Below are 18,644 nucleotides of genomic sequence, written 5' to 3' on the forward strand. Positions count from 1 at the left end.
TCAGCACCAGAGGTTATATTGGGCACATTCCCCGTCAACTCGACACTGGCAGTAATATTGTTTGATTCTGGTGCAACCCATTCCTTCATTTCCAAGCGTTTTGCTGGTGCACATGGGTTATCTTTAGTGAAGCTTAAGATACCAATGCGAGTTCATACTCCTGGAGGTGGCATGACCACAACTCACTACTGCCCATCTGTGACAGTTGAAATTCAAGGGTTGATTTTTCCAGCCAACCTCATTCTTCTCGAATCCAAGGACCTAGATGTCATACTTGGAATGGATTGGTTGACAAGGCACAGAGGAGTGATTGATTGCGCCAGCCGCACCATCAAGTTGACCAATGCAAAAGGAGAGGAGGTAACCTTCCAGTCTCCAGTGCCGCGGAAGCCAGGGATTAGTTTAAACCAGGCTGCTGGTGAAGAACAAGAGGTAGCAGTGGAGAAAACCACTAAGAAGTTGGAGGATATTCCCATAGTCAGAGAGTATCCAGAGGTTTTTCCGGATGATCTGACAACAATGCCACCAAAAAGGGATATCGAGTTCCGGATTGACTTGGTACCTGGAACTGCACCGATCCACAAGAGACCTTACAGAATGGGAGCCAACGAGTTGGCGGAAGTCAAGAAGCAAGTTGATGAACAGTTACAGAAGGGATACATCCGCCCGAGCACATCGCCTTGGGGTGCTCCGGTTATCTTTGTGGAGAAGAAAGACAAAACCAAGAGGATGTGCGTTGACTACCGCGCACTCAATGAGGTCACCATCAAGAACAAGTATCCTTTGCCAAGGATTGATGATCTGTTTGATCAGTTGAAAGGAGCTACTGTGTTCTCTAAGATAGACCTGCGATCAGGCTATCACCAGTTGAGGATCCGCGAAGAGGATATTTCAAAGACAGCATTCATCACTCGGTACGGGTTGTTCGAATGCACAGTTATGTCTTTCGGACTCACTAATGCACCTGCCTTCTTCATGAATTTGATGAACAAGGTGTTTATGGAATTTCTAGACAAGTTTGTCGTGGTTTTCATCGATGACATACTTATCTACTCCAAGTCCGAGGAAGAACATGAGCAGCATCTTCGGCTGGTACTTGAAAAGTTAAAAGAGCACCAGCTATATGCCAAGTTCAGCAAGTGCGACTTCTGGCTTAAGGAAGTTCAGTTTCTCGGTCACATCGTGAATGCTCAAGGAGTAGCTGTGGATCCAGCAAATGTGGAGTCAGTTACCAAATGGACCCCACCAAGGACAGTCACTCAAGTTCGGAGTTTCTTAGGACTTGCGGGCTATTACCGCCGGTTCATTGAGAACTTCTCTAAAATTGCTAAGCCAATGGCACAGCTATTGAAGAAGGAAGAAAAGTTTATCTGGTCCGCTGAATGCAATAGGAGTTTTGAAGAACTCAAACGACGGTTGGTGTCTGCACCAGTCTTAATCCTGCCTGATCAGACGAAAGATTTCTAGGTCTATTGTGATGCATCTCGCCAGGGGCTAGGATGTGTGTTGATGCAGGATGGCAAAGTGGTTTCTTATGCTTCACGGCAGTTGCGTCCTCATGAAGGCAACTACCCGACGCACGATCTGGAATTGGCCGCAGTCGTTCATGCTTTAAAGATTTGGCGGCACTATCTCATCAGTATCCGTTGTGAGGTATATACAGATCACAAAAGTCTAAAGTACATCTTCACCCAACCTGATCTGAATCTCCGACAACGAAGATGGTTGGAGCTAATCAAAGATTATGATATGGGAATACACTATCATCCCGGCAAGGCTAATGTGGTTGCAGACGCCTTGAGCAGGAAGAGTCACTGCAACGTCGCATGGGTAGAGGAACTATGCTGTGAGGTTCAACGTGATTTGGAACATTTGAACCTTGGTATAGTTGAGCACGGATTCGTGGCTGCCCTAGAGGCACAGCCCACACTGGTGGAGCAGGTTCGCATAGCTCAAGCAAGTGATCCTGAAATAGCGGAGCTCAAAAGGAACATGAGAGTTGGAAAAGCCCGAGGTTTTGTTGAGGATGAACAAGGAACAATCTGGACGGGAGAAAGATTGTGTGTACCCGAAAACAAGGAATTAAAAGACCTGATACTAACCGAGGCTCATCAAACTCAGTATTCCATTCATCCCGGTAGTACTAAGATGTACCAAGACCTCAAAGAGAAGTTTTGGTGGGTCAGCATGAGAAGGGAAATAGCTGAATTCGTAGCACTCTGTGACGTCTGTCAACGAGTAAAGGCAGAACACCAAAGGCCAGCAGGTTTGCTACAGCCACTTCAGATTCCAGAATGGAAGTGGGAAGAAATCGGAATGGATTTCATCACCGGTTTGCCCAGGACGTCATCGGGGCATGATTCTATTTGGGTAGTCGTTGACCGACTCACCAAAGTGGCTCACTTCATTCCGGTTCACACTACCTACTCAGGGAAGAAATTAGCAGAACTCTATCTGGCAAGAATTATGTGTTTACATGGTGTACCTAAGAAGATCGTGTCTGATCGAGGAAGCCAATTCACTTCAAAGTTCTGGCAGAAATTACAAGAAGAATTGGGAACCCGGTTGAATTTCAGCACTGCTTACCATCCACAAACAGATGGCCAGACTGAGCGAGTCAATCAAATACTAGAGGATATGTTGAGAGCATGTGCGCTTGACTTTGGTGGAGCATGGGACAAAAGCTTGCCGTATGCCGAGTTCTCTTACAACAACAGTTACCAGGCTAGTCTGCAGATGGCACCGTTTGAAGCACTGTATGGACGGAGGTGTCGTACTCCGCTCTTCTGGGATCAGACAGGGGAACGCCAGTTGTTTGGGACAGAAGTTTTAAATGAGGCAGAAGAGAAAGTCAGAGCTGTTAGGGAAAGATTGAGAATCGCGCAATCTCGGCAGAAAAGCTATGCAGACAACCGCCGAAGGGAGCTCGCTTTCGAAACAGGGGATTATGTGTATCTCCGTGTCACTCCGCTCAGGGGAGTACATCGCTTCCAAACCAAAGGAAAGTTGGCACCACGCTTTGTGGGACCATACAGGATCTTGGAACGTAGAGGTGAAGTTGCTTACCAGCTTGAGCTTCCCTCCAACATGCTTGGCATCCATAACGTGTTCCACGTCTCTCAGTTGAAGAAATGTTTGAGAGTTCCCGAGGAACAGGCAAGTCCGGATCACATCGAAATTCAGGAAGATCTGACGTATGTGGAGAAGCCGACCCGTATCCCTGAAACCAGCGAGAGAAGGACCAGAAACAAAGTAATCAGATTCTGCAAGGTTCAGTGGAGCCACCACTCAGAGGAAGAGGCCACTTGGGAAAGAGAAGATGAGTTGAAGGCCACCCACCCATACCTCTTCGCCAGCTCTTCCGAATCTCGGGGTCGAGATTCCGTTTAAGGGGGGTAGGTTTGTCACGCCCGGAAGTTTCCCCTTTTGCTTGCTTTAAAAAATTGGTTAAATAAATTGTCCGAAGAAATTATCTTAATTAACCTAGAGCTGAATCCCTAGTTAATAAATGCAATTAATAATCGGAAATAGCGTGGTGGAATTTTTCTTGAGTTCCCCATGCTCCAATGCGTTAACAGGATTTTTAGTGGAATTTTCAGAGCCTTGGAAATAATTTTAACCAATTAAAAATGAGCAAGCGCAATATTTTAATCCCAGGAAAAATCCTTTCTTCTTTTTTTTTTCTTTTTCCTTTTTCCTCCTTTTTTTCCTCTTCTTGGGCCGTCGGCCCAGTCCACCCCGCCGCCGCGTGCGCCCATCTCCTTCTTGGGCCGGCCCGCGCCCCCTCCCCATCCCTTCGGGACGCCGACAGGTGGGCCCCACCTGTCGGGTCGTCCCCAACCTCCAGCCGTGCGCCCACACCGGCAACCGCCGCTGCCGCCCCGCCTTCTCCGCTCCACGTCGCGCCCCTCATCGCGCCCGCACCCCGCGCCCACGCCGCCCACCTCCTCCGCCTTTCCCGCTCGCGCGCGCGCCCACAAATGGGCGGGATTCGCTTTCGAATCCCACCCCTCTCTCTCTCTCTCCACCCCACGTCGCCGGCGAAATCGGAGGCTTTCCCGGCCACGTCCGCCTCCTCCCGCACCATTAAATCACTCTCCCGAGCTCCCTCTCTCGTTTCCCCCATTTGCCGTCCCCTCCCGTGTCTCCTAACGAGCCCGCGCCGCTCGCCGCTAGCGCCACCGCTTGCCGCCGCCTCCGGCCGCATGCTGCCGTCGCTAGAGCCATCGCCTCGCCGCGCTATCACCGCCGCTAGATTCGCCGCCGCGAGAGCTACCTCGGCCGCCGCTCGCTTTCCGTCCGCCGCCGCCGGACCCCGATTCCCCCACATCGCCGGTGAGGACTACCTCTCTCTCCTTCTTTCTTTACTCTCTCTCCCGTGCATGCCGCCGCCCTCCGCACGTGCATCGCCGTGCTTCGGCCATGCGCCGCCACCTTTCGGCCGTCGCCGCCGCTTCCCGCGCCGCCGGTCCCCGCCGTCGGTGGTCGTGCCTCGCCGCCGCCTCGCCCCGGTCGGCCTTGAGGCCGAGCTGAGCCCGGCCGATGCCTCCCTCCCCCTCCCTTTTCTCCCCTTCACGCGTGCGCCGCCGCCTTTGGCTGTGCCGCCGCTCCGGCCGTCCGCCGCCGCCTTTCGCGCCGTCCGCCGCCGTCTCCCCGCACCGCCGGCGGTCATGCGCCGTCGTCGCCTCGCCATGGCCGGCCGGCCGGTTTTGAAGCCGAGCCGAGTCGTGCCTAGTCGCCGCCGTGCCGTCCGATCGGTCTCCCGGCCGATCTGGACCATCGGTCCCGTGGACCGGCGGTGGACCACCCGCGTGGTCCCGGTCCACGGTGGACCGACCCCCTTTGAGCCGCTGCCCAGTGGGCCCGCTTGCCGGCGCTTCTCTCTCCCCTCTCTTGAACCGCTGACCCGTGGGCCCCGCCTGTCGGCGCCGCCCCCCCCTTCCGCTGACGTCAGCCCTGGGCTTTATTGCGCAATAAATTGATTAAGGACTTTTCTTTATTAGTAAAAACACAGTTTATCTTCTAAAATTCATAAGTAATTCATCCGAGCTCCGTTTAAGTCCATTCAAGTCTCAGTAAATCAAGAAAAATGCAAAGAATCCATTAAAAATGGTTTTGTTTCCTGTTTCTGTAGTCTTATAGCATGTTTTGCTTGTGTGCTTTGTTTGTCGCGTAGGTTTCGGCCGTTTCGTCGATCCGCAGTTTCTCGAAGACGTTGCTGTGATCTCATCAGTGCGAGAGCAAGGCAAGTCATGCAATACGTTTGATCATATTGTACCCAATTTACCAATATCCCGCATTTCTATTAAATGTTGCATTCTTTTACAATATCATGTGGGATGGGTCCTATTACTCAGCCATTTATTGTTTACCATATGCCATTGACAACTTGGGTATCAAAATGACTAGATGTTGGTTTAGGAAATGCTTAGCCATGCTTAGTTCAACTAGCACACATATGGGGATCACATTATTACATAGACTTTGACTATGAGCATAGCTTTGGATTGGTGCCACCGCAATGGTGTTAGTTAATTAAAATACATTGAATGGTGGGATGTGGGTGCATGGTTTTGCTGGTCGCACCCATGGCAATTAAGGACCGGTTCACGGGAAACCCTGGGAGACTTACCGTGCTTACCACAAGCGGGAGTGGGTAACTGCTTGATCTGAAGTATAGCTCGACCCTTTCCTAGGCACCGGTGGCGAGGGTGGGCGTGATGGAGTTGGGTCGGCCGGGGTGTCCGGTTGTCCAGCTGCCGGATTCACCGCGGCGCAAGAGGGGATCGCCCACTGCCTTTTGAGGGGTGGGGGTGAAACCTTAGCGTGGTGTGGATGATTAGGGGAGGGTTATGTGGAGGGTCTTGTCACGATTTCCCCCTTTGCAGTATCATGGTGATACTTCGGGGCATGGCGACATGTGTGGAATCGTGTCTTGTGGGTACAGTTGTACACCTCTGGCCAGAGTAAAACTATTCGAATAGCCGTGCCCGCGGTTATGGGCGATCAACCAGATTCACCGTGATTAGTCTCACCCCTAGTTTAGCTTAATGAACTGGTGTAGTTCAGGTGGTTGGTTGGGCCTGTTGCAACGTGGTGTAGCGTTGGACAGTGATTGGTTAATATTGATTAATTACTACAGCTGTTTTACTGCTTTCAACTACTGCTTTTAAATGCTAGCTTTATGCAAAAGAACCTCTAGCCTCCTTTGGTTGTATCCTGCATCATACCTCCTCTTCCGGTATGACTTGCTGAGTACAGTGGGTAGTACTCAGTCTTGCTCTCTTTTCCCCCACACCAGAGCTGAAGATTTTCCTAGTTGGAGCTGTTTTGTCAAAGTTGGTTTCGTCGCTGCCGTCAAGGATTGCCTGTGGAATGGAACCGCTCGCTACTGAAGTCAAGCTTCCCGGTTTAGCTCGCTTTTATCTTTTCCGCTGCATTTGTTATCTTTTCTATTTTTGTAAGACGTGGATCTGTATGTCAACAATTGTCGTTTGTGTACCCTGGCTGGTCCTGGACAGGGATTTAATGCACATTCAGCTTAGAAATTCTGGTTCGAGAATTTCTGGGCCTGACACCTCCTCCTCCTGGTTCCCCTCCACATCCCTTTCCACGTGCCCCTCCTAGTTCCCCTCCGCATCCCTCTCCACGTTCCCTTCCTCGTTCAAATACTGGTTTGGATCCTCGTTCCCCTCTTCTTCGTTCCAGTACTGGCTGCTTCCCTCCGCGATTGTATCGTATAATATCTGTTCCTCATCGCGATCAGCCATCTATTCATACAGGAAACATCTGCTAAGTCATGAGACATTTATGTTTTAAAAATCTTATATTAAAACTCAAATAATCTTATATACTAAGACTAAATGAACAGTCATGTATGCTAAGTGTAATTGTCGTATATTAGAACCCTACACAATCTTAGAAGCTAAGTCTAATTACAAATCTAATAATCTTATACTAAAACTCAAATAGTAATGATATATGCTAAGTCTAGGTGACGTATATTATAGGACCCTAGCTAGTCAATAATTATATACTAAGTCTAATTACAAATATAATAATCTTATATTAAAACTCAAATAATCTTATATGCTAAGACTAAAATAGTCATGTATGCTAAGTGTAACTGTCGTATATTAGAACCCTACACAATCTTACATGCTAAGTCTAATTACAAATCTAATAATCTTATACTAAAACTCAAATAGTGATGATATATGCTAAGTCTAGGTGACGTATATTATAGGACCCTAGCTAGTCAATAATTATATACTAAGTCTAATTACAAATATAATAATCTTATATTAAAACTCCAATAATCTTATACTAAAACTCAAATAGTCATGTATTCTAAGTATAACTGTCGTATATTAGAACACTACACAATCTTATATGCTAATTAAGTCTAATTACAAATCTAATAATCTTAATTGCATTACAAATATAACAATCATATATATATATATATATAATTACGTCACTTGCCTGCGCGAATTCCTTCGAGGGCTAGCTCTACCACTCCGGCTTGAGGGACGACTCCAACAACGTCTTTTCTGCAAGATACAAAAAGATGTATTAGCATAAACGCGAAGTAACATATATTGCATTTGACGTTCATGTTTCGTTCACGATATCGTTCACGTACGCGTTCTCGTTAAGGTCACGTTTCATTCACCTACGTTTGTTCGTTCACGTTCATTCACCTGCCTATAATTGCATTTCACGTTCACGTTCGTTCGCTCGTTCACGTTCTCGGTGTGGCAGGAGCGGGACGGCGGTGTGGTGGCAGCGGCGCGGCGGCAGCGTGGCGCCGCGCGCGGCATCAGGCCGACACGTGGCGCGGCGGCGTGGCGCCGCGCGCGGCATCGGCGTGGCGCGGCGGCGGCGTGCAGCGCGGTGCCGTCGTGGCGCTACGCCCGGTGGCGGCGTTTCGCGGCGGCGGCGTTGCGTGGTGGCGGCGTGGTGCACCGCCGGTGGCGCGTGGCGCGGCGGCGGCGTGGCGGCGCGGCGCCGGTGCCGTGCCGTGGCGGCGTCGTGGCGTCTCGTGGCGCGGCATCGTGTCGTGATGAGGTCGGCGTCGGCGTCTGAAACTCGGCGGCTGGCGGCAACCGAGAGTAAAGATATCTTTACTCTCGATTGTTCTCATCAACCGGGACTAAAGATCTTTTCCCGCTATTTCCAAATTCTTTTTAAACCCGGTTAGGGTTAAGAACCGGAACTACTGATAAGCGCACTGAATATTATTTTCCATTACATATGTGTTTCTAAAATAGAAGATAATGCATTACAATTATTTAAAATTATTTAAAGTACAAAGATTAATGATAATTACTTCGAAAAATTATTGTTGTCTGTAATAAATTAAGTGGATAAAACGTAATAAGCAAATATATGATTTAAAATTAATAAAAATTCTAATAATCATATATACTTAGCATATGAATGATATTATTAAATTGGTAAAAACTCTAATTAACATATGTATATACATACGGCATGATTTAAAATTAATAAAAATTGTAAACATCATATATACTTAGCATAGGAATTATATTAAATTAATTGTTAAAAACTCTAATTAACATATGTAAATGCCACATGCATGATTTAAAAATTTTAAAAAATCGAATAGTCATATATAACTAGCATATGAATGATAGTAAATTAAATTGTGAAAAACTCTAATTAACATATGTAAATGCCACATGCATGATTTGAAACTTTTAAAAATTCTTTAGTCAATTATAATTAGCATATGAATTATAGTAAATTAAATGTTAAAAACTCTAATTAACATATGAAATTGCCACCTGCGTGATTTAAAACAATTAAAAATTGTAAGTATCGCGTATAACTAGCATATACATGATTTAAACTTGTTAAAACCTCTAATAATCGTGCGTAATTAACATATTCCATACATCAATTGATTTATATGGATAATCAATACATCCAAAATAGTTTACATCGTGTACAAAATAATTACGGCAATACATCGACGGTGACAGTTGACCGCACGTACTTTCTCCTTAATATTGTTCCCTCCTTGTGATCGCTACGTGAGTAAGGGGTGTCTTCATTTGATAGGAGGATGCTAAGGTCAATCGTCACCGTGAAAGGGGGTTGCCCATCCAACTGATCGTAATCCTCGTCAGTCTTGTCCTCAACTTCGACGATTTTTCTTTTGCCTGGGAGAACCACGTGATTCTTAGGCTCGTCAGGCCCTCTACCCTTCTTTCCTTTGCTAGACATGTCCTTCACGAAAAAGACTTGCGTTACATCATCGGCAAGGACAAAAGGTTCGTCCAAGTATCCAACCTTGTTAAGGTCAACCGTTGTCATCCCACTGTCATCAATCATTACGCCTCCACCAGTCAACCTAACCCATTGGCACCGGAACAGAGGAACCTTGAGAGGACCATAGTCAAGTTCCCATATGTCCTCGATGGCACCGTAATACGTGCCAGTTGTTCCAACGTGTCCCATGGCATCGACACGAACAGCGTTGTTTTGGTTCGTGCTCTTCATGTCTTGAGCTCTCGTGTAGAATGTGTACCCATTGATCTCATATCCCTGGAATGTCGCGATCGACTAAGACGGTCCTCTCGCCAGGAAGGCAAGTTGTTGGTTGATCTACTCGTTACCCATGAGATGTTGTCGTATCCACGCGGGGAAAGTATCAATGTGATGCCGTGTAATCCATGCATCGGACTTACCGATGTTCCTGGCGCGAACTAGAGCCAAGTGCTCCTCGATATAAGGAGCTACAAATGAAGATTGTTGCAGAACCGTGAAATGGGCTTTACGGAATAAATTGTTGTCTACCGTCATTATTGCTTTCCTTCCGAGAGTTCCCTTTCCCCGTAGTCTCCCTTCATGGCGTGATTCAGGTACCCCGATTGGGCGAAGATCTTCGATAAATTCTACGCAAAATTCGATGACCTCCTCTGTTCCATAACCCTTGGCGATGCTTGCCTCTGGATGAGCACGGTTATGAACATACTTCTTCAGAACGCCCATGTACCTCTCGAAAGGAAATATGTTGTATAGGTACACAGGCCCGAGAATACTGATCTCTTTCACAAGGTAACAAAGCAGATGCGTCATTATATTGAAAAATGAAGGTAGAAATATCAACTCAAAACTGACAAGACATTGCACCACATCATTCTGAAGGGCTTCTAATCTATCCGGATCGATGACCTTCTGCAAAATTGCGTTCATGAATGCACATAGCTTTGTCATTGTTGCCCAGACATTGTTTGGAAGGATACCCCTTATTACAACTGGTAGCAGTTGTGTCATCAACACGTGACAGTCATGAGACTTTAGGTTTGTGAACTTCTTCTCCTTCGTGCTTATTATTCGCTTGATATTCGTGGAGTATCCAGACGGTACCTTTATGCTCTCCAAGCATTCAAACATACTTTCCTTCTCTGCCTTGCTAAGAGTGTAGCTGGCTGGACTCAAGTAATGGCTTCCTTTCTCCTTTGGTTCCGGGTGAAGGTCGCTGCGTTGTTCCATATGCTTCAGATTATTACGTGCTTCCAGTGTATCTTTCGACTTTCCGTATACACCTAGGAAGCCAAGAAGGTTTACGCAAAGGTTCTTAGTGAGGTGCATCACGTCAATTGCGTGGCGTACGTCCAAGAATTCCCAATAGGGTAACTCCCAAAATATAGAGTTCTTTTTCCACATCGCCGCGTGACCATCTTCGCTCTCTATAGGCTGGCTTCCAGGCCCCTTTCCGAACACTACTTTAAGATCTTTAACCATAGCAAACACTGTTTTCCCGCTGCGATGTTTAGGCTTCATACGGTGGTCAGCCTTATGTTCGAAGTGCTTGCCTTTCTTCCGTACCGGGTGGTTTGCTGCAAGGAATCGATGATGACCCATGTATACAACCTTCCTATAGTGCTTAAGATACGTACTTTCTGTTTCATCCATACAGTGAGTGCAAGCCTTGTACCCCTTGTTGGACTGTTCAGATAGGTTGCTAAGTGCAGGCCAATCGTTGATGGTTACGAACAGCAGCGCTCGTATGTTAAACTCCTCCTGTTTGTCCTCGTCCCACACGGGGACACCTTCCTTCTTCCACAACAGCTTAAGATCTTCGACCAGTGGTCTTAGGTACACATCGATGTCGTTACCAGGTTGCTTGGGGCCTTGAATAATAATCGGCATCATTATGTACTTCCTCTTCATACATAGCCAGGGGGGAGGTTGTAGATACACATCGTAACGGGCCAAGTCCTATGGCCGCTGCTCATCTCTCCAAAAGGATTCATGCCATCCGTACTCAAACCAAACCGTATGTTTCGTGCGTCCTTTCCAAATTCTTTAAATTTTCTGTCGATGTTTCGCCACTGCGAACCATCAGCGGGGTGTCTCAGCATCCCGTCCTGTTGACGCTCTTCAACGTGCCATCGCATCATTCTAGCATTCCCCTTGTTCCTGAACAAACGCCTTAGTCGTGGTATTATAGGGAAATACCACATCACCTTAGCAGGAATTCTCTTCTTTGTTAGCTGCCCGTCAACTTCTCCTGGATCGTCTCGTCTAATCTTGTATCGTAGTGCTTTGTAAACAGGGCATGCTTCTAGGTTCTCATACTCCTCACCGCGATATAGGATACAATCATTCGGACATGCGTGAATCTTCTGAACTTCCAGTCCTAGCGGGCAGACTATCTTCTTAGCCTCGTACGTTGTCTCGGGCAATTTGTTTCCCTCTGGAAGAATGTTCTTGACGAGTTTCAATAAATCGCCAAATGCCTTGTCACTAACCCCATTTTTTGCCTTCCATTGCAAGAACTCCAGAGTGGTATCCAACTTTTTGTGCCCCTGCTCGCAACCTGGGTACAACGAAATTCTGTGGTCCTCTAACATCTTGTCCAATTTATGGGCCCCCTTTTCACTTTCGCAGTCCTCCTTGGCGTCCTGCAACATCTGACCAATATCATCCGCAACGTCGTTACCATCAGCATCCCTTTCCTCCTCGCCCGTTTGATTTCCTTCAAATCCAACGTACTGAGTGTCACGCCCAGAAATTCCCGAATAGAATTCCAAGCAGAATGTGCATTAAAATCCCCGTCCAGGACCAGCCGGGGTACACAAACGACAATGTTGACATACAGATCCACGTCTTACAAACATCATAAAGTCTTACATAAATGCAGCGGAAGAAAAGAAAAACAACAGGGGCTAAGCCTTGACTAAACTTTGACTAAACTGCAGCGGGAACACCACTCCACAGGCATCCTCGACGGCACGGACGAAGCCTACTCCTCAGAGAAACCTTCATCTGACCCGAACTCGAACTCTGGGGTTGGGAAAAGTAGAGCAAGACTGAGTACTACCCACTGTACTCAGCAAGTCATACCGGAATAGGGGTATGATGCAGGGAATTAACAAAGAAGAGCTGAAGTAGTTCATTTGCATAAAGCGAGCATTTATAAACAGAAATTGAAAGATTTAAACAGTTGTAATAATTAATTAATTTTAATCATCCGCTGTCCAACGCTAACCCACGTTGCGACAGGCCCAACCATCCACCTAAACTATCCAAATTCAAAAGATTACACTAGGGTGAGACTAATCACGGTGAATCTGGTTGACCGCCCATAACCGCGGGCACGGCTATTCGAATAGTTTTACTCTGATCAGAGGTGTACAACTGTACCCACAAGACACAGCCCCACGACACGTTTCCGTGCGCCGACATGCCACCACGACATACCGGAAAGAGGCCGTGACAGGACCCTTCGCATAACCCCCTCTAGCCAAGCACACCACACCTCAGGTTTCACCCCCGTCCCCAGCGGGCAACGGGCAGTCCCCTCTCGTGCCTAGGTGAATCCGGAAGCGACAGAGGCCGTCGCAGGGCCCGCCCCGCTCCATCACGCCCACCCTTGCCTGGATGCGTCGACTAGAGGAAAGCTACACTACAAGCCCAGCCGTTGCCCACGCTGGCTTGTGGTAAGTACGATAAGTTCTTCCAGGGCATCCCGCGCACCGGTCCTTAACTGCCATGGGTGCGACCAGCAAAACCATGCACCCACAGCCCACCATGTGATTCATTTTAATTAACCCACACCAGAGCGGTGGTACTAAACCAACATTACCATTAGAACCAACAGTCTAAACATTAATATGATTTTTCCCATTGTGAACTAGTTGAACTAAGCATAGCTAAGCAATTCCTAGTCCAAACTCTAATCATGTTATAACCCAAGCTAACAAAGGAGCATGGTATCCAACAAGCATGGCTGTAACAATAGGTAACCATCTCATAGTAATATTATAAAACAATGCAATATTTGAAAGAAAACAATAGAGCATTTGCAATATAGGATCAACATGTTCAAGTGACAAGCATGACTTGCCTTGCTCTGCTGCTGGAGGAACCTCGGCGACTATCTCAAAGTACACCGGAGCGTCGGAGGGATCGGAATCTAGCGACATACAAAGCAAACATTGCAAACAGGCTATAAGACTACTGAAACAGGGAACAAAACCATTTTTTATGGATTCTACACACTTTTCTTGATTTACTGAGACTTGAATGGGCTTAAACGGAGCTCGGATGAATTAGTTATGAATTTTAGAAGATTCACTGTGTTTATTACTATAAAAGAAAAACCTTAAATCATTTATTGCGCAATATATTCCAGGGCTGACGTCAGCACGGAGGGGGCGCGGCGCCGACATGCGGGGCCCACCGGTCAGCGACTCAGGAGAGGGAGGAAAAGCGCCGGCACGCGGGCCCACTGGTCAGCGGCTTGGGAGGAAAGGGGCGGCGGCACCCGGCTCGGCTTGGCTCAAGGCAGACCGACCGGCCGCGGCGACGGCAACGGCGCGCGAACGCGTTGCCGGCGACGGCAACCGGCGGCGAAGGCGACGGCGCAAAAGGCGACGCGAAGGCGGCTGCGCGAAGCGGCGGCACGGCACTAGAAGGAGAGGAAGGGGAAAAGAGGGGAGGGGTGCCTCACCGAGGGTGGCCGGCGCGGAGGAAGATGATGGCGAACGGCGACGGCAAGCCACGGGAGGACGACGTCGGCGGGCGGACGAGCTTCGGGGTGCCCTAAGGAAGGAGAAGAGAGGGATTAGAGAGAGGTAGATGGACCACGGCGACCGGAAACCATGGCCGAAGGCGGCGGTGGAGGTGGTGCTCACCCGAGTGCGGGGGAACGAGGGCTCCGGCGACGAACCTCGACGGAGGAGGGGTGGACGGGGTGGATCTCGGCCACGCGAACCCGACGGCGGCGACGGCGCGGCCTGGCGGCGACCCTAATGGCGGCTAGCGGTGGCCGGAGTAGCGGAAAAGGCGGCGGCAAGGGGTTGCACGGCGCGGGAGCGATGGGAGGCTCGAGAGAGTGCGGCGAAATGGGGAAAAAGTGAGAGGAGACGACGGCGATGCTTAAATAGGGGGAGAGGGAATCGGACGTGGCCGGGAGAGGCGGGAATCGCCGGCCGACGTGGGGAGTGGGGGAGGAGAGAGAGGCGGGATTCGAAAATCGAATCCCGGCCATCTCGGGCGCGGGCGCGAGCGGGAGAGGGAGAGGAGTGGGCGCGGGAGACGCGGCGCACGCGCGGGTGTGGTCGACGTGGCCTGGATGAGGCGGAGACGAGGGCGCGGCGGCGGTTGCGGGCGCGGCGGCGCGAGCGAGATCGGCGGGAGGTGGGGGAAGGACCTGACAGGTGGGCCCCACCTGTCGGCGACCCCGAGAGAGGAGGCGGCGAGGCGGCCTGGCTGGGCCTTGGCCTGCGGCCGGCCCAGCAAGGAGGAGGGGGAAGGAAAGGAGAGAATGGGCCGGCGGCCCATTCGAAAAAAAGGAGGAAAAAGGGAGGAAAAAGAAAAAGAAAAAGGAAAAAGGATTTTCCCTGGAATTAAAATATTGCTTGCTCAATTTTAATTGGTTAAAATTATTTCTAGAGCTCTGAAAATTCCACTAAAAATCCTGTTAATGAATTTCGACATGTAGAACTCAAGAAAAATTCCACATGTCAAATCCGATTATTATTTGCATTACTTTCTTAGGGTTTTCTCCTGGTTTCACCTGCATTTTCTTAGGGTCATTTATAAGAATTACAATTTTGGCTTGGGAGGAAAACTTCGGGGTGTGACACTGAGCAAAGTCCAGAATATTGTCGTCTTCCACTTCATATTCTTCCATTTCAACACCTTGCTCTCCGTGGGATGTCCAACAGTTATAGCTTGGCATAAACCCCGACTCAAACAAGTAGAAATGAATAGTCCTGGATGCAGAATACTCCTTCTGATTCTTACACTTATTGCATGGACAACAAATAAAACCCCTTTGCCTGTTAGCTTCGGCCACTCTCAAAAAATAGTGCACGTCGTCAATAAACTCTTTGGACCACCGGTCAGTGTACATCCATTGCCGATCCATCTACATGAGTCGAAAAAAAATCGTACAAAAATAATTATTCTTACAATAATGACAATCATACAATAATTATAAGATAATTACAAACTGTTTCAACAGTCATACAATAATGACATATCTTTATTCATACAAAAATCATAAAATATTACACCAAATAATTCTTATTTACTATTTCTAAAGTTTTAAACTAATTTTAATGTGTTTTACTTCTTTTAATTTTCATTTTAGTTTGTTTTCTATTATTCAAGATTAACTTTCACTATAGTTTTCCTTCTCAACTATTTTATAAAACCTTCTTTAGCAAATCAACTAAATTTCTATATATTCTTTATTCCCCACACAAATTTTCTCCCTCATCAACTTACAACTAAATTTTGGAGACAAAAAAGTGTGCAAAACATAGCTACAAATGTAATATGACAAAAAAAACATTGGAGGATGAAGTTGCAAACCTTTTAGGCACCTCCGATTTGTATGTAATCACCAAAATAAATTCACTAGAAATTTTGGCATGACCTCCCCTCTTTTTTGAAGAAATTTTGAAGCTTGCTCGGGCAGCTGGAGGAGGAAGAAGACATATATAGGGGTGGGACTTTAGTCCTGGTTGGTGTTACCAACCGGGGCTAAAGATCCACGAGATCTATAGTCCCGGTTGGTAATACCAACCGGGACTAAAGTTACGATCTTTAGTTCCGGTTGGTGCCAACCGGGACTAAAAATCCCGAGGGGCCTAACAGACCCTGACAGCATTTGAACCGGGACTAAAGATGATCTTTAGTCCCGGTTGGTGTGTTACCAACCGGGACTAAAGATCAAATATGCCCGTTACCCTTTTTAACCGGGACTAAAGATCATCTTTAGCCCCGGTTTTTATTGTATCCGGGACTATTGTGGAATTCGGCCGACTGACGAAAGATGGTTTCTCCACCAGTGCCTTTATCTTTCTAAATTGGATCAGATTGAATTATTCTAGGAATTTGAAGATAAATGGACTGTTTCATGGAATATGATGGATAAATTGTAGATATATGATGGCACACAATAGGTTCAAGTTTTATTCTATTTGATAATTTAAAATTTTGATTGCTCAGATGTATGCAAATGTAGATACCGAGTTTGCAGTATAAAGGAATCTGACGTCGTACTTTGATCCCGTTATAATGGTTTAGTCACCAAGGAAATGGGGCGCACTCCATGACTGAGACACACATGGATTTGTAGATTTCTGCATGGCTTTTGGTTGCTGTCAAGTTAAAAACTGATCTACTACCCTTAGATATGCATAATAGCATTTTTTGCAGTACTCCTGACATTTTCTGCTTTACCCATGTGACAAATACATAATTGGTCTACTAAACATTCACCGGTGGAGAACCCATTTTTACTCCCGGTTGGAAACCTCCCGGTTTTCCAACCGGGAGTAGCAATTCGGGACTAAAGATGAACATCTTTAGTACTGGTTAAAATAACCGGGACTAGAGATGGATCTTTAGTCACGGTTGTTAACACCAACCGGGACTAAAGAGAGGGATCTTTAGTCCCGGTTGCTGTTACCAACCGGGAGTAAAGAGATAATAGTGGCAGTAATAGAAGGTCATTTTTTTTCCTTTTTATTTTCTCCCGAATCAAGTGGCATAGAAATCCCCAAATCGAAACCCAAATCCCCAAATCAAAGTAACATCCCAAATTCACATCACCAAATCCACATCACAAATCTTAAAGTTACTTGTACACACAAATCAAATGCATCACAGATCCATACAATGAATCACAAATTTATACATCTCAGTGAATCATAAATTATAAAAAAAACAAAAAACAAAAACAAAGCCGTTGCCGCCGCTCGCCACGGCCGCTGCCTACAGCCCTGCCGGATGGGAAAGGGAGGTGGGGGAAGAGGAGGAAGGGGAGGAGAGGGAGGAGAGGAGGAAGGGGAGGAGGTGGAGGAGAGGGGATGAGGAAGAGAGGATAGATCTGATATGTAGGAGAGGAGAGGGGGAGAGATTCGATCTGTGTGAGTTGCGATTGTGGAGGAGAGGATAAGTGAAAGGGATTATATACTACGCGTTCAATTTTAGTTCCGGTTCTTTTTGGACTAAAGATTTTACCAACACCAACCGGGACTAAAGATTCTCGGCCCCCTCACATACATCTGACAGGGGATGAACCGGGACTAAAAATGATATTAGTCCCGGTTGGTGTTGGTAACACCAACCGGGACTAAAGATCATAGAATGGCGGTAGGGTTTTCAACCGGGACTAAAGATCATTTTCAGTCCCGGTTCTTTTTGGAACTGGGACTATTGTGGTCTTGGGTCAACCCAGCAAAGATCATTTCTCCACCAGTGATTGATGGTTATTTGTGGTTTATGATGTTTCTTTAATTGATTTATTGAAGTGGCTATCAATCCCCTTAAGGTACTTTTGCTGCACGATTGTAATTCCTCTGTTTATAAGCCTTTATAGGTTTCATTATCAAAAGATATATTATTAGCAGAATATTTACTAGGTTGTGGATAACTTTCCTTTAGGTCAGAGATGTTGGAAGCTATTGAATAAGCTGACATAGTATTCTATAAGTCATTAATTCGATTGAAATCTTGCCTTCTTTTTTTCTTGCGCCAATCTCAACGTGATGCGTGGACTAATTAACAATTTTTTTTTTGTTACCGACTCAGCATGTCGTGAAGAAAACACTATCTGGATACCCCTTTATTTTTATGACTATTGGATATCAGATTTCACTGCAAATCAAATGAAGTTCACTGGGGCTTCAGGTGCTCGAGAACTTGTTAAACAAGGCCACTTACATGTTTTCCGATGAAGAGCTTAGTCAATGGTCAAATATGCTACTCCCTCCGTCCCGGAATATAAGGATTTTTAGGATTGAATACGGGTATTAAAAAAGTTTGTATAATTAAATGAGAGTGTTGTGATCGGTTGAGAAGTAGAGGTAGGTGAGAAAATTAAATGGTGGAGAGTTATGATCGGTTGAGAAGAGAATATGGTGAAGAAGTTGTTATAATTTTTGATAAACTTTGAGGTTAGAAGTTGTTATATTTTAGGATAAAGGGAGTAATATTTTTAGATGTATGTATCACCCTTAGTTTACCCTTAAACTCAGTAGCCTTGTATGTGGTCTACTTTCTGAAAATACTTCTATTGCATGATAGATGGGCTTGAAATGTATCTGTAGTATATTTACTCAACTTTTGTTGCAAGTGACCTGAATAAA

The sequence above is a fragment of the Oryza sativa genome, chromosome 5 (genome assembly GCF_034140825.1).
Source record: "Oryza sativa Japonica Group chromosome 5, ASM3414082v1".
Lineage (NCBI taxonomy): Eukaryota > Viridiplantae > Streptophyta > Magnoliopsida > Poales > Poaceae > Oryza > Oryza sativa.